This window comes from Hipposideros armiger, unplaced genomic scaffold (assembly GCF_001890085.2).
Source record: "Hipposideros armiger isolate ML-2016 unplaced genomic scaffold, ASM189008v1 scaffold_800, whole genome shotgun sequence".
In the NCBI taxonomy this organism is placed as follows: Eukaryota; Metazoa; Chordata; class Mammalia; order Chiroptera; family Hipposideridae; genus Hipposideros; species Hipposideros armiger.
In genome coordinates this window covers 559,369-573,233 of record NW_017732150.1, presented here as the reverse complement: position 1 = coordinate 573,233, position 13,865 = coordinate 559,369, and the positions used below count along the sequence as shown (strand labels likewise).

The 13,865-nt window shown below is 34.0% G+C and overlaps 1 pseudogene; it reads right to left on the bottom strand.

Annotated features, from left to right (window-relative positions):
- Positions 1 to 3,923: 3,923 nt before the first annotated feature.
- LOC109374223 (proteasome subunit alpha type-1 pseudogene) lies at positions 3,924 to 7,898 on the bottom strand (annotated as a pseudogene).
- Positions 7,899 to 13,865: the final 5,967 nt, after the last annotated feature.

The window sequence follows — 13,865 nt, the reverse complement described above, 5'->3', positions numbered from 1 at the left end:
AAACTACACTAAAGTCTAAAAAAATTTTTTTTAAAAGATTTTTATTGGGGAATTGGGGGATTGGAACAGTGCTGGGGAATTGAGGAAAGGGGAACAGACAAGTTGCTGTCCTTTTGTTCTTCAGTCTAGTTGTAGAGGACGTTGCTTCACTCGCCCAAGTTGGCACCATCATTGCGCTCTTCCCGGGCGAGGCAGATTAGTTGCCGGCCTCTGGACGGCCGCTCACAGCGGCTGCTGGCCGCTCACGCTGGCTGCTGGCTACACACGGTAGCCCATGGCAACCCACTGCCACAGGGGCTGCAGCCTACGCCGTCGCCGGCGACTCACGGCAGCCCAGCTCCAGGTTGAGCTGTTGTTCAGCATCTTAGCTGTGGAGGGCAGTGTCACTGGCCCTCATATGTGGGATCCGAACCGGGGCCCTCTGGCATCCCAAGCCAGCTCTTAACCAATGCACCACTCGGCCAGCCCTAAAAAAAAATGTTAAACATTTTAACAGCAATATTTGAGGCCAATGCATAATCACAAGGAAATAAAAGCATAACAAATATCAGTGATTTTTGTATTACCCCAAATTGTAGTGGTTCTATTCCTGTATCCTCAGAAAATAAAATCACAGGCCTGGTTACAGCTTCATTCTACTTACTCTATCTATTGGATTCAACATTCTTAATCACTCACTCTCTCATGTTGTGTTTTTTTTCCTTAAGCTTCCATGACTTAATTTACTTTCTAGTTCTTTTGCCTCTCTGACCTTCATTCCTCAGTTTGTGTTGTAGATGTATGTTTTTTGTCATCAGATTCAGTGTTGATCTGCAGCACATTTTCCCCCCTTGCTCTCTTTAACACTCTTCCTTATCACTTATAAATTGATAACGCATCGGCTGACTCTGGCCCCAGAAATATTTAGTTTAGCATTTGCAATATTAATCAAGAGGAAGGATTTAACTGTCTTTCATGCAGAGCGTGTACTCTCCATTTAGGCCATGGTTTTCATTTTCTGTCATTCATCCTATACTCCATCTGCATTGCTCAAGTCTTTCATGTAACTTGACTTTTTGGGACCCCAACTTTGAACAGAGTTTTGGGCAATTATATTGTCTTATATTTATTTAACTATCATTTATTTTTTATGACATTCACATTGGTATTTATAGCACCAGACTCTTTTCTGAGTTCCAAATCTCTATTTCCTACTAAATGTCTCCATCACAATAAATGATAGGTACTCAGATTCAACTGGTCCCAAAATAGCCTTATCATAATCTATACTGAAGCAAACACTGTCCTATTTCCTGCAGTTGGTATTACACCCTGCCATCTTCCAGATCACAAAAGATAGAAACTTATAGTCTTATTGTTCACTTAAACTCTACTCCATCCTCCTAAAAACCAGGTTACACTACAGTATATCTGTTGTGGAGTCTAGGAATGAGCATTTTTCTCGACTTCCCAAGGTGATTCTGATGCTGATGCTTGTTGGACCACATTTTGAGAAATGATGATAAAAAGTTACATCTTTAACTTCCTCTTTATTATTTGCTATCTAAAGAATGGACCCTTGAGATTATCATGCTAAGCAAAATAAGTCAGACAGAAAAAGTCAAGAACCATATGATTTCACTCATATGTGGGATATAAAACTGAAGGCAACAAATGAACAAGACAAAGAAACAAGAACCCATGGACACAGACAAAAGTTTAGTGGTTACCAGAGGGTAAGAGGAGAAGGGGAAAGGTAGAAGAAAGAAAAGGGGGTCAAATATATGGTGATGGAAGGAGAACTGGCTCTGGATGGTGAACAAACAATGCAATATATAAAGGATGTACTATAAAAATGTACACTTGAAACCTATATGATTTACTAACCAATATCACCCCAATAAATTTAATAATAAAAATAGAATTGACTTTTTCTATCATTGTGGCTCTGTAACACCTATCAAAACTGGAGTTTATTATTTTCCATTGTCACTGTCAAATAATTAGTTAAGAACCTTCTCTTTCCTTAACAGTACCATTGTTCTAGCTTCCAAATCAGTTGCCACTCCTCTGTCTCCTCTCACACTTTGTACAGATCTGATACAGTCATTTCTCTGCTTGAAATCCTTTACTGCATTCCTAATGCCTATACTACAGTCTAAATTCCTTAACATGTCTTGCAATTTCTTCTGCAACCTGAATTTAACATTTTTAGAATCTTCATTTTCACCTCACACTGCTTTCCCCACAAACACATGCATATATGGCACAGAGAACCACCTAAGGTTCCATTATAATGGCAGGTTTTGTCTTGGTAATTTATTCTCCTTCCTAGTGATTCTCCTGTGTGTCCTATTTATTCTTCCCCAATATCTTTAGGAGTCTTTTAGGGCTTATTTTAAATAACACCTCTATCAAGCCTCCTTTAACCCCCTCAAGATCAATTAATAGCTCCCTCATCTATGTAATCATAGCACTTTAAAAATGTTTTCAATTATCATTTTTATCAGAACATATTATGATGGTTTTTAAAGAGTCTATTTCCCCAAATATAGAATGTGATTTCATAAGGCCTTTGTATTTCTAGCACTAGGTTCGCAATGCATGGTTTTCTTTGAATCAGTGAATGAAAGAATGAACACTTAACCGTCAAAAGTTTATTGATTTTAAACTAAAGATGTTATCTTATGTCCTCTTTTCATGGAAGTGAAGCAGTTTGTGTCACCTGCTGATATATTATATGTTTTTACAGCCAGGAATAACAAATACGTAATTTTCTATTCATTGGAAAGCATAATACCTTTGTTTTTTTGATTGGGGATAATCTTGAGTCCTAGAAAATTAGAAGCTCTCATTTTTAGTTTTTTTTTTTCTGTGTAGGTATGTCCTTAATTCTTTATCCCTAGGCAGTTACAGACCTGTGATTGGAAATCAAACTCCACATTTCATTATGACAACTCACTCTTAAGATTTCTCAAAGGCCTAAGTAAATAGATGGGCAATACTTTTCAATAGCCTTTAAATCCAAAGGTCAATTTCAGTGATTTGAGTAATATAGAATATATTGGCTAAGTAAATTGGCATTACAACCATACAGAATAAGAAAGAGTAAAAATTAATGCAATGAAATGTATTAAAGACATTTCTAAAGTTCCCCATATTGAACAGGTAATATATCTGTGAAGTTTTCTATGATATTCTTCAAAGAAGACCTAATAAGTTCATTTACAAAGATAATATTAAGTACAAGTCACTATGCTAAGAACAACAGGGGAATATAATCATTAATCTAAAATAGATTTTTTTCTTATGTTTCTTATGTGGTGAGAAGAACAAACCTCTAAACAATAAACAATAGAAGACAACATGGAATAAATGCTACAACATGGAATAAATGTCTCAAAATGTATCATAGAAACACAAAGAAAGAAGTTACTAATTTTGATTGGAGAGTACTCAGGAAAGTGTAAGGTGAGGAATGAACATGGACTGAATTTGAATAATGAGAAAAAAGTCTGTGTGGGTAGAGTTAATGGTTATTCTAATAATGGAAATAATATGGGAAAAAGTAAAGCATAATTTTTAAGACTGCATCTCTGAACTTATTCTGAGTTAAATCCCAGCCCCACACTTCTTTTTTTAGATAAAACAATTTTATTTCACAGTTGTATTTTAAAATACAAGGACACTATATTCTTCATATCAAAACATTAGTAATAGATACCTATACATTCTAGAAAATTATTATATAGACCCTCTCAAAGAAAAATGTACCCCATTAAAGGGCTTCAGTGAGGTTGCTTGAAAGAAATTTGTATCTGGACTACTTCTTAAAAATACCGTTCCACCACTTTGCATCTTTTGTTTCCAAGCATAAATTATTGTCATCAGTACGTGTTCCTGAATTATTACTTTGATGATAGTCACATAAATGGCCTTATCACTTAATGTTCCATTGGTTTATCAACCTTTTCTGCAGGTTCCTCAGCAAGTTGAATAGGCTGTGCCCATTCTCTGTGGTCTTTAAGGCTTTTCCATAAATGGGGGAAACATTATCTTCATCATAGATCATAAACTCCAAGTCTTGACCAATAATTGCAATAGAAACATTCTTTGTAGTTAGGTCCTGTTCTTCATGAAATGTCTCTTAAGGTTAAGACCATGTTTAACTAGTTCATTCAAATTTTACGCCATAATCTCAGACATAGATGTCTCCATGTAAGTACAGGCTGATTGAGAACAAGCTCTAGAAGACATAGTTGAAAATAGTTAGCAGAGAGACAGGTGTGGGGAATGGGAAGGCCCATATCATCATAACCAGCAGTAAGCAGCCTGACACCTGGTGGACTCCAGCCATATTGTATTAGTATCTGGGATTTGCTTCTAATTAGAACTACAAAATGAGACACTGGAAGAAGTGAATTAAAAGGCTTCTGGTGCATAAAAGTACATAAGCGTTTAGCATCAACAGTAAACCCAGAACTGAGATACCAATATGACTGTGAACATGGAGTAATTTTGTTTTGCTGATGAGCAGCAAGCTCTGACTGTCCTCTTCAATGCAATCAGCATTGCATGGGTTTTCCATTTCAGACCAAGTGGCTGAACCTTGCCTGTCAGCTTTCAGTGTATGTTCAGTTTAATGACTCCTTCCCTGGGGTTCCAACACCGACATCATTGTCATACTGACTGTGAAATATGGTTCCAGTTGTGGGCCTGGCTGCCACCTCCTACAAAGCTATGGTTCCGGAGTTCCAGCCCCACACACACTTTATTTGCTATGTGCCCTTGAGCAATGAATCGTTTTATGTTTTAGGTTCCTTATCTGTAAAATAAGGCTAATAATACTAACTTGCATAGGTGTGGTACAAGGATCAATTGAGTTAATGTATGTGACTCATCAAAAGCTATGCTGATATATAATTGTGTTATATAAAGATTTGCAATCATTGGGTCATCATCGTCGTCATTCTCATCATCATAATTTCATCATTATATGGTCCAGTAGAAAAAAATAGAACTTGGAATGTCGGTACTTAGCAAACATTTTTTAAACGAATTGACAAAGTGGAAAGAAAAAAGGAAAATAGTTTCAATCAAATCAGGGAAGACCCTGAATGCCAATTTATGGCATTGGACCTTTATTTGTAAACAGATGTACAGTCATGTTTTTATTGATGCTTAAAATAAAAGTATTAAATAAATACATGACTATTTGTGATTTAATTTATTTGTAAATTAATTGAGTTTATCTGTAATTTATAACGTTGTTGTTCAGTATCATTGTTGCTTTGATTTTATATACATTTTCAAGATTCAGATAAGTTAATTACCTGGAGTTTAAAACTAAGTTGAGAGAAGAAATCGTACACTTTTGCTCATTTTTTTGTTTTTTGTTCTTTTTTTATAAAAAGCTAATTTAGTTATTTCAAAATAGTGATAACTTTGATAAAATGTTTTCTGACACCACTCTACAAATTTCAAAGTATAAATATTTATTTCTATATTTTCAGATGTAGTATTCTAGGAATAAATGATTTTTCTTCTCCAAAATGTTCCATGTAATAAAACTAATAAATTCATACTGTCAAATCTCAATACAATATCCATTATAAGTGTGGAATCCTCTTCCTGGAATAGCTGTCATAAGAATTAACTCTGAAAACCACTCCAGTCACATATTTAATTTCTCTTATTTGGGCTTTGCTAATGTTAATTCAGTAGGACAAGAACCAAAAAAATCAACCTTGAAATGCTTTAATGGAATATTACTGTCCCATTAGAAAAGGGATATAATATAAACTTTAATGATATTTTTAAAATGCTATGCTGCTTATTCAAAGACAAAGCAGACTATCACATTAGGAAAGAGTGGATACAAGAAAATAAATACACTGTGGATTTTTATGCCACAGTATTATTAGAAAATATACAATTTCTAACTGATCTAATTTAGTTTTTATTTCAAGCAGATGGCAAATTTTAGTCTTTAGAATTTAATTACCCAAACAGCTAATTAGAACTTTGAGACATTAAGAAACATCAAATAAATTCAGAGAAATATGCTATTGTAAAATTTAATTATTTTATAATATTCTACATTGCTTTTGCTAGAGAATGGGCAAAAGCATTTGAAAATATTAAAAGTGTCGCTATAATTGTTGTACTAAATATTTTTTCAATTAAACATATTATAGTGAAACCCTATGGAGACTATATTAGGGATATATTTGACAGTACAGAATGGGTATATATTTCTAAGAGAAACTAAGAAATACATAACTGAACTTAAAAACTTCTTAAACATTATATGCCCCAAATTAAACAAAGTTAGAAAATATTAAGAGTAATCAGTAATGTATGCAATCATCAGAATGAGGTTAAATAATTTTGAACTAGAAATAAAAATATTGTATAGTAAATGTAAGTTAAGTTATGCTTTGCTAACAACAGAAATAACCCAAAACCTCAAAATCCAAAGTAAACACATAAAAGTTTATATTTCACTTTAATTAAAGCGCAATGCCAGACTGGGAATTTTCCAAGAAGATGACCTTCATGCATTGAGTGAGTACTTTTCTACTTTTATTTTGTGTCTCCATCACATAAACATGGCTTCCATTATCACTAGGGGATAAAAATCAAGAGATTCATGCATCAGCTCTTCAATGCTTCAGCCCAAAGGTATCACATACCACTTCTGTTCACCACCCATTGAGCAGAATTAGTCACATGAACTCTCCTCATAGGGATCTTAGTAATGTGGAGAGCACATGGCTGTTCAGTGAGAAACAAAAATATCTGCAACAAGTTGAATACAAATACTCTTCCCCTGGACAGATTTCTTACATTACATAAAAAATAAACTCATAATAGATTAAAGAATTAAATATAAGACCCGAAATCCTAGAACTCCTAGAAAAAGAAAACATAGGCAGTAAACACCTTGACATTGGTTTTATACATACATACATATATATATATATATATGTATGTGTGTGTGTATATATATATATATATATATATATATATATATATTTGGATATGTCTCCTAGGGCAAAGGACAACAATATAAAACTGAACAAATGAGTCTACATGAAATTGAAAAGCTTTTACAAAGCAATGGAAACCATCAACAAGATGAAAAGGCAACCTACTGAATGGGAGAAGATATTTGCAAATGATATATCTGATATGGGGTTAATAGTCCAAATATATGTTTAAAAACTTATACATCTCAACATTTTAAAAAATCCAATAAAAAACTGGGCAGAGGACCTTAATAGACATTTCTCCAAAGAAGACATGCAGAGATGGCCAACAGATTCATGAAAATGTACTAAACATAAGTAATCATCAGGGAAACGCACATCAAAACCACAGAGATATCACTTCACACCTGTTAGAATGGCTATTATCAAAAAGACAAGTAATAACAAGTGTTGGTGATGATGTGGAGAAAAGGGAACCGTTGTGTACTGTTGGTGGGAGTGTAAATTGGTCCAGCCACTATGGTAAACAGTATGGAGTTTCCTCAAAAATTAAAAAAATACAAGTACCATATGACCCAGCAATTCTACTTCTGAGTATTTTTTTGAAGAAAATGAAAACACTAACTTGAAACAATATAGGCACCCCATGTCCATTGCAGCATTATTTATAATAGCTAGTATATGGAAAGACTTAATAGATGTCCATCAATGATGAATGGGTGTAGAAAGTGTGGTATACATTTTCTAAAAAGAAAACATTTTTAGTCATAAAAGAAGGAAATTCTGCCATTTATAACAACATTGGTGAACTTTGAGGGAATCTTCTTGAGTCTACTCTGACTCAGCAGAGTCTTCTTGGTGACTCAAGAATGAGTTATGTCCACAATGTCCTTTTCTCAACAGCCCTACATGGTCCTGTACACTCATGTTTATGGCTTCTTTTATGAAATCAACCCATTTCATATTTTGTCTTCATCTTTTCCTGTTGCCTTCTACTTTTGTTTGCATTACTGTCTTTCCAATGCTAACCAAAATAAGTCAAAGACAAATATTGTATATTTCACTTATATGTGGAATTAATTTTTTTTTTAAATACAAGCTTATAGATACAGAGAACAGATTGGTGGGTGTCAGAGGTGGAGGATGGGTGGTGAACAACGTGTGAAAGGGGTCAAAAGTTGCAAATTTGCATTTATAGAAAAAATAAGTAATAAGGATGTACTGTACAACATGTTGACTATAGCTACTAATACTGTTTTACATATTTGAAAGTTTCTAAGAGAGTGAATCAAAGTCTCATCACAAGAAAATAAATTTGTAGCTTTGTATGATGATGGATGATAACTAGACTTATTGTGATGATCATTTTGTAATATATACAAATATTGAGTCATTATGTTGTGTACCTGAAACTAATGTTATATGTCAATTACTGAAAAGATAGACACATAGATGAAGTAAATAAAATATGACACCAAAAGCAGAATCCATAAAAGAAAAAAACACATTAATTGGGCTTCCTCAAAATTTAAGACTTTTCCTCTACTGAAAACATGGTAAAGAGAAGGAAAAGACAATCTGTAGAATGTCATAAATTATTTGCAAATAATATATCTGATGAAGTACTTGTATCTTAAATATATTTAAAAAACTACATTTCAAAAATTAGGGACAAGCTATTAAAATGTACAACCTTAAACACTTACCAAACTTAGACACTTAGATACTTACCAGATTGCAAACCAACATGAAAATGTGCAAAACATCATAATTTGTTAGCAAAGGAAATAAAAACCAAAAATTTCATACCACTATATTCCTATTAGAAAGACTTAAGAAAAATTTAGGCAATAACCAAATTCTGGTGAGAATGTGAGGTGAGAGTTACCCTCATACATTGCTACTGTGAATGAAAACTTGTACAGCCATCTGGAAAGCAGCTTGGGACTTTAATAAATTACACATAAAGTTGCCATACGATCTAGCAATTGAATTCTTAGGCAAAATTGACCTCTATTTATCCACTGCCTTCACACACGCATAGCCTCCTCCATTATCAACAACCCCCACCAGAGTGGTACATTTATTACAATACAATTGATGGACCTACATTAACACATTATCATTCAGAGCTCATAGTTTGAATTAGGGTTTTCTCTTGGTGTTGTACATTCTATGGGTTTAGACAAATGTATAATGACATGTATCCACCATTAGAGTATTATGTAAAGTAGTTTCACTGCACCAAAATTCCTGTTTGCTCTGTCTATTTATCCCTTTCTCTTTTCTAACCCCCCAAAATCACTGATATTTTTATTCTCCACAGTTTGGCCATTCCCAATGTTATATGGTTAGAATCATACAGTATGTAGCCTTTTCAGATTGATGTCTTTCACTTAGTAATATGCCTTCAAGATTTTCCCATGTCTTCATGACTTTATGGCTCATTTATTTTTAGCACTGAAAAATATTTTATTGTCTGGATGTGCCATAGTATATTTATCTGTTCATTTACCAAAGGATATCTTGGTTGCTTCCACATTTTAGCAACAATGTATAAAGTTGCTATGAATAGCAGTGCACACATTTTTGTGTGTACATAAATTTTCAATTACTTTGGGTAAATGCCAAGAAGTGCAACTGCTGAATCTTATAGCTAGAGGGTGTTTAATTTTGTTAGAAACCAAGAAATGTCTTTCAAAGTGCTGTTCCATTTTTGCATTTTTAGGAGCAATGAATGAGAGTTTCTATTTCTCCACATCCTTGCCATAATTGGGTGTTGTCACTGTTTTGGATTTTGGCCATTGTAATAAGGATGTAATGGTTTCTCATTGTTTTAATTTGCACTTTTCCTGATGACACATAATGTATAGCATTTCTCATATGCTTAGTTGCCATCTGTATATCATCTTGGGTGAGGCATCTGTTAAGGTCTGACTCATTGTTTAATCAAGTTGTTGTTTTTTTTTTCTTTATGTGTTGTTGAGTTTTAAGAATTTTGTATATTTTGGGTTACAGTTCTTTATCAGATATGTCTTTGAAAATATTTTCCCCAAGTTTCTGATTTTTCTGTTTTTATTCTCTTGACATTATCATTCACAGAGCAGGAGTTGATAATTTCAACAAAGCCAAGCTTATGAATTCTTTCTTTCATGGGTTGTGTCTTTGGTACTCTATCTAAAAAGTCATCATCTAACCCAAGGTCAACTTGTTTTCTTCTGTTATTTACTAGGAGTTTTATAGTTTTGCATTTTAAATTTAAGTATGCGATCTGTTTGAGTTAACTTTTGTGAAAAGTGTAAGGTTGGTACCCAGATTCTTTTTTTTTAATTAAAGTTTATCAGGGTTACTAACAATTGTTAGTAGTAACATTACATAGGTATCAAGTATACGTTTACATAATACATCATCTGTATATCACATTGTGTGTTCACCACCCAGAGTCAGTTCTCCTTCCATCACTATATATTTGATCTTTTTACCCTCTTCTACCACCTCCCATACCCCCCAACCCTCTGTTAACCACTGAACTATTGTCTGTGTCTATGAGATTTTGTTTCTTCATTTGTTTTCTTGTTCCTTTGTTGTTTTCAGTTTTATATCCCACATATCAGTGAAATCATATGGTTCTCTATTTTTTCTGTCTGACTTATTTTGCTTAGAATAATAATCTCAAAGTCCATCCATGTTGTCACAAATGATATTATTTCATCTTTTCTTATGTTAAAATAGTATTCCATTGTTTATATATACCACAATTTCTTTATCTAATCATCTATCGAAGGACACTTTGGTTGTTTCCTTGTGTTGGGCAACTTAAAGCTGCAAAGAACATTGGAGCACATATATCTTTACGGATAAATGTTTTCGAATTTTTTGGGTAGATACCCAGGAGACGGATTGCTGGGTCATATGGTAATTCTATTCTTAATGTTTTGAGGAACCTCCACACTGACTTCCATCGTGACTGCACCAATCTGCGTTCCCACCAACAGTGTAGGAGGGTTCCTTTTCCTCCACAGCCTCTCCAACACTTGTTATTATTTGTCTTATTGATGATAGCTATTCTAACTGGTGTGAGGTGATTGATATCTCATTGTGGTTTTGATTTGCAGTTCTCTGATGATTAGTGATGTTGAGCATTTTTTCATATTTCTATTGTCCATCTGTATGTCCTCTTTGGAGAAATGTCTATTCAGGTCCTCTGCCCATTTTTTTATTGTATTGTTTGTTTTTTTTTGTTGTTGAGTTGTATGAGCTCCTTATATATTTTGGATATTAGCCCCTTATTGGAGGCGTTGTTCGCAAAAATCTCCCATTTGGTTGGTTGCCTGTTTATTTTGTTGATGGTTTCTTTTGCTGTGCAGAAGCTTTTAGTTTGATACACTCCCATTTATTTATTTTAGCTTTTACTTCCCTTGCCTTTGAGGTCAAATTCATAAAATCCTCTTTGAACTCAAGGTCCATAAGTTTAGTACCTATGTTTTCTTCTATGCAGTTTATTGTTTCAGGTCTTATGTGTAGGTCTTTGATCCATTTTGAGTTAATTTTGGTACACGGTGACAGAGAGCAGTCTAGTTTCATTCTTTTGCACGTGGCTTTCCAATTCTCCCAGCACCATTTATTAAAGAGGCTGTCTTTTCTCCACTGTATATTTTTGGCTTCTTTGTCGAAAATTATCTGTCCATATTTATGTGGGTTTCTTCCTGGATTCTCGATTCTATTCCATTGGTTTGTGTGTCTGTTTTTCTTCCAATATCATACTGTTTTGATTATTGTTGCCCTGTAGCACAAGCTGTAGTCAGGGAGTGTGGTACCTCCAGCATTGTCCTTTTCTCTTAGAATTGCTTTGGCTATTCGGGGTCTTTTGTGGTTCAATACAAATCTGATGATTTTTTATTCTATTTCTTTAAAAAATGCCATTGGAATTTTAATGGGGATTGCAGTAAATCTGTATATTGCTTTGGGTAATATGGCCATTTTAACTATGTATATTCTTCTAATTCATGAACATGGAATGTCCTTCCATTTCTTTGTGTTTTTTTCAATTTCTTTTAAAAATGTCTTATACTTTTCAGTGTATAGATCTTTGACATCCTTGGTTAAGTTTATTCCTAGGTGTTTTATTCTTTTTTGTTGCAATTGCAAAAGGAATTGTTTTGTTTTTAATTTCTTTTTCTGAGATTTCATTGTTAGTATATAGGAATGCAATGGACTTTCGTACATTGATTTTGTAGCTGGCAACTTCACTGTATTCATTTATTGTTTCTAATAGCTTTTTGGTGGAGTGTTTAGGGTTTTCTATATATAGCATCATGTCATCTGCAAAAAGTGACAATTTAACTTCTTCATTTCCTGTTTGGATACTTTTTATTCCTTTGTCTTGCCTGATTGCTCTGGCTAGGACTACCAATACTATGTTGAAAAGCAGAGGTATCAGGGGACAGCCCGGTTGTGTTCCTGAATGTAGAGTGAACGGCTTCAGTTTTTCACTATTAATTATAATATTAGCTGAGGATTTGTCATATATGGCCTTTATTATGTTAAGGTATTTTCCTTCTATACTCATTTTATTAAGAGGTTTAACCATAAATGGATGTTTTATCTTGTCAAATGCTTTCTCGGCATCTATTGATATAATCATGTGATTTTTGTCCTTTATTTTGTTTATGTGGTGTATCACATTGATCAATTTGCATATGTTGAACCATCCTTGTGCCCCTGGGATGAACCCCACTTGGTCATGATGTATAATTTTTTTAATGCATTGTTGCATTCGATTTGCTAGAATTTTGTTTAGAAGTTTTGCATCAGAGATCAATTGTTCTGTAATTTTCTTTTTTTGTGTTATCCTTGCCAGGTTTTGGTATCAGGGTAATGTTGACCTCATAAAATGAGTTAGGAAATATTGTCCCTTCTTCAGTTTTTTGGAAGAAGTTGAGTAGGGCAGCTATTACATCTCTTTGAATGTTTGGTAGAATTCACTAGAGAAGCCGTCTGGTCCCAGGCTTTTGCTTTTAGTAAGGTTTTGAATGATTGATTCAATTTCCTTACTGGTGATCGGTCTATTTAGATTTTGTATTTCTTCATGATTCAGCCTAGGAATGCTACACAAGGTCTGACAATTAAGATCACAAACTTGTTGCAACGATGTTGCTAACCATTTTTTTATATCAGAGGGATTATTCATTATGAATTTGTACCAACTGGACAAACAGTTAACCAAGTTTAGTATTTGGAAACGCTGAAAAGGCTGTGTGAAAAAGTTAGACGACCTGAACTTTTCACCAACAACTCATGGTTCTTGCAGCATGACAATGCACCAGCTCACATGGCACTGTCTTGAGGGAGTTTTTTGCCAGGAAACCAATAACTGTATTGGAACCCTCCCTACTCACCTAATCTGGCCCAAATAACTTCTTTCTTTACCCAAAGATAACGGAAATATTGAAAGGAAGACATTTTATGACATTCAGGACATCAAGGGTAATACGACAACAGCTCTGAATGCCACTCCAGAAAAAGAGTTCACAAATTGCTTTAAAGGGTGAACTAGGTGCTGGTGTCAGTGCATAGCTTCCCAAGGGGAGTACTTCGAATATGACCATAGTGATATTCAGTGATGAGGTATGTAGTACTTTTTCTAAGATGAGTTTGTGAACTTAATTTTCTGACCTCATATGTTTCTAAAAACATGTTCATTTCTTCTAGGGTATTGAATTTGGTGGCATATAGTCTTCATAGTATTCTTGGATGATCCTTTGTATTTCTGTGGCATCGGTGGTTAACTTCCCCTCTTTCATTTCTGATTTTGTTTATTTGTGTCTTTTCTCTTTTTATATTAGTGATTCTAGCCAAGGGTTTGTCAATTTTATGGTCTTATTAAAGAATCAG